The sequence below is a fragment of the Humulus lupulus genome, chromosome X (genome assembly GCF_963169125.1).
Source record: "Humulus lupulus chromosome X, drHumLupu1.1, whole genome shotgun sequence".
In the NCBI taxonomy this organism is placed as follows: domain Eukaryota; kingdom Viridiplantae; phylum Streptophyta; class Magnoliopsida; order Rosales; family Cannabaceae; genus Humulus; species Humulus lupulus.
In genome coordinates, this window is record NC_084802.1 from 111,432,364 (window position 1) to 111,436,346 (window position 3,983).

At 33.8% G+C, this 3,983-nt stretch overlaps 1 pseudogene; it reads right to left on the reverse strand.

Moving 5' to 3' along the window:
• Positions 1–1,609: 1,609 nt before the first annotated feature.
• On the reverse strand, positions 1,610–3,292 carry LOC133806157 (3-oxo-Delta(4,5)-steroid 5-beta-reductase-like; annotated as a pseudogene).
• Positions 3,293–3,983: the final 691 nt, after the last annotated feature.

Consider the following 3,983-nt stretch of genomic DNA (forward strand, 5'->3'; position numbering starts at 1 on the left):
TATCAATGAAATTACCTAAATGACTATAAAGCTCTCTTTTGAGCATTTTCAATTAAATCCTCAAATTTCTCTTATTTCTAATTCTCACCTAATATCAATAAACAATTCACCATTATTTATTTATGTTGGCCTAGTCAACTCGATATTACTAATTGATAATTAAATCAATTATTTGAAACTATTAGATCTAATTTTATCAGAGACGGTATGGAGACCATGGATCCATGAACTCGAGCTATAATAAGGTCCCATGAGTTAATTTATTATAATAAATTATCTCACAACTTATTAATTCCACGTGACTCCTCTATAGACTCAGAATTAGACTCTTGAGTTCACAGAACGTATTTTACCAAACCATAAATACATTATCCATTGTTATAACTATTACAGTCACTCAATCCTCTATTGATAACTTACTAACGAGCCGGGTGCAAATTATCGTTTCACCTGTCATTTGTATTTTATCCTTAACTCTTACTAAGTCCCTTGTAAATTATAAATATTTGAGATTAATTAAGATATGAGCGCTCAATCATTTACCCTTTTGAAATAAGCTACTAAGGAAGTCATCTTTTCACCTCTCATATAGAAGCTATAGATTTCATATCTAGGAATAATAATCCTACTCAATTACACTACTAAATCTCCAAGATGTAAATATGAGCTAGACCATAGGGTAAGTTGGTAACGAAAATGTCAAAAGATTCAAATAATATAATTACCAGAATATTAAGATCAACTTAACCTATGGTCAATGTTGTGACATAAATTAAATTTAATAACAATGATATTTACTTATCTATCAATAATCTATATCGGTCCTAGTCCAATGTACTCTTACACATTCAATTTTATCTACTTGGTCAATGCCTTGCATAATACATCACACCCCGAATGTGTAAATAGAACATATTGTAAATTACTAGATTAGCGAAAATCCAATACATTGACTTAATCTTAGGACTCTTTCTTTTGAACATATAATTACAATTATAATCCATTGTGACCTAGTCACTATAATAGTAACTATTTATATGTTCAGGATTTTATAAATGTTTGTATTATTCCTTAATCATGTAATAAACACAAGCAAGCAACAATGTTGTCAAACTAAATGATTTATACTTCTTTTATTGACAATATAAAATCGTGTTACATGTTTGACATGGTTTTATAAAGGCATAAAACCCAACAGCGTGTTAGATGTCTGGGAGAGCTAGTTGGGTTCAACGGTGGGGAGCAAGGTGGCTAGGTAATTTTTTTGTGTGTGTTTTAATATCTTTATTTTTTTTTCTATTCAAAGTAGTTGGATTTAGATCTTAGTAGAGAAATTTTGATGATGATGATGAAATATGACACTATTTTTGTATTTGATTTTAGGAGATAAAGGTGTTTAGTTATTGAGAAAGTGAGGGAAAAGAAAAGACAAAATTGGGTTTGATTACTCAAATTTAGTTTTTATTTTATTTTTCTTAATAAAAATTAATTATTACAAATTTTATTAATTTATGTATATTTTCTTAAAATTATTTTTCTTTTTAAAATCAGTATGTTGTTTAACACAATGAGAAAAATAACATGTGTCAACACAGTTACCTCTTAACAGAATTACGTAAAATTGGATATTAATCCAAAAAAAAAAAACAAATTCAGAACATTGAGTATCTATGCTGCTAATTACCCTATAAATATATTTCAACCATTACATTTCATGTTCATTAACTAACCCTCGAGTTTGATTATTAAATTATTTTGGTTACTTATACAATTCAATCGAGATTATGAATTGGATGTGTGATTTTCATGGATAACTTAGAAATGAAATCGGTTTGATCAATTAACAGATACACTTTCCAATAAAGGCACAATCTTATAAGCTTTCCTCTTATCAATCCAGTAGATGAAGGGTTTGACGGAGTTTCTAAATCTCGAAAACCCATGCTCCTTGCTATTATTCAGACTGTCCAACAATGGCTCCATTCCCAAAATTAAATCTACAAACTCCCACCTCGTCTAACTTGGTCTCCCGCAACTCATTTTACCACACTATCTCATCCCAAATGGCCCATTTCTCCTTCATCAACTCCTTCAGCCACATTTTCTTACCCTCCTCAAACCTGTATTCCTCGATCTAGAAATGCTTCGCAAGCTCCTTCCACAGTTACTTCCACTTACACACGTTCCATTGTTGGAGTTAAATGCTTCATTTTGACCGGTCCATCCCACAACCTATATCTGCTGCTCTGCGATAAGATTCACATCAGAAGCCACTGCTTAACTCACCCACACTGCCTTAGTCCATGGAAACTTCAACAGCTGACCCTCGTGTTTGCACACGGTGACATATACAGCTACTGCTCTGACGAGATTCATTAAAGTATTTGGGGAGAATCAAAAAATGTTATTCGACCTATGAACACACCAGTTCAGGCCCCCTTTCTTCTAGACCTCTTCAAAGAGAATGTTTCTTAAAGTGTAGTAAAAATTTGGCCAAATCAGTTTGGGCATATTCTCCGTGAAAGGTGAGTCATGGCCCTGGATATTGCCAAAGGACTCAAAGGGGCCAACGTAGTTTTTGGCTCCCATCTGGAGACAAATGTGGCAGAGATTGGGGGCGTTGGGAATCAACACATGGCACCGTTGGGCTTGTAATTCTCAGCCTCGTTTGTACGGCTAGCCTAGGAGACGTAGAAAATGTGTATAATGTCAGTTAGTTGGGAGATCTTGGTTTGAGTGTCGTTTGTATCAGAGATATCGAACTGAATAAACTCGATCAAGTAATCATCGATCCAAGCTGGGCAAGGGCGTCGTGCGACACTCTATAATTCCCATGGACCGCTTGGTGTGTTAGAGAGAGAGGGAGTATTTCAGCTAGGCTATTAATGACTATGTCGGTCACACCTACTACTAGTCCCACGCTCAGGTTGCTTCTCGTTTCTTCATCTCCTTCCAAACAAGGTTGGCCCTGAGTTGTGGGAGGCCTACAACAAATATGTTATTTTTAAAAATATTATATATAAAATAATATTTTTGAAAATTTTGAGGGTCTTTCGGTACGTATAAAAGTGACATTTTAAACAAATTTGAGGCATCATTATATGGGGCCCAAGGCTCAACCTGTGCCCAAGGCCAGGCCTGCTTCCAAATCAAACTGAAACATAATATAAATCACTTAGAATATAGAACTTAGGCAAAAACAACAACAAAAATGAAAATATGACAAGAAATCAGAGTGATTCTTTCTTTCTTGCCTTGGCAGCACCAATTCACCAACCCACCACAAGGTCATTTTGAGTTTCAAAAGTTAAATGAGAAATGAAAGAGACAAAGTTACTCCAGTTGAAAATTTATACGAAAGATAGTTTGATATGATCCACTGGAAATGAAAAAAAATGACATGCCGCCTCTACATGGTGACAAGAAGATGTGTTCGGTTCGATGCCGTGTCATTTAGGAATAGTTTAATCAACAGAAAGTTTGAAAGTGCTTTTCTTTCTCGCACCATGACAGAAGACATGACGTCTTGGACTGGGCTGGAATAAGCCCCCTTGATATCAATGAGCGGGAGCTTACCTGTGTTTTCCTTTGGTTGGCCCCAGAGTGTTAGAGGTAGGAAGGCCATTGTATCACGGGGAATATTTATAAGGGAAAAGTTGAGAAGTACTCATTTTTAGGAGTAGTTAACTAAAATTAGACACTAAATATATTTAGTTGAACTTTATCCATTATTATTATGAGATTTCCTAAATTACCCTTATTTGAGTACATGATTCTAAGTGTTATTATAATGTGTATTATATGTGTCATATTATAGTTAAATTATAAATACATTCTAATTGTAGTGTGTTTAAGGAGAAAAAAAAAGCATGTAATTGAAGGGGTATAATGGGTATATTAATTGAAAATTTGGGTACTAAAATAAGAATTAAAAATAATGGGTAAAAATTAAAATAGATCATTTAAAATGGATACAGAATCTA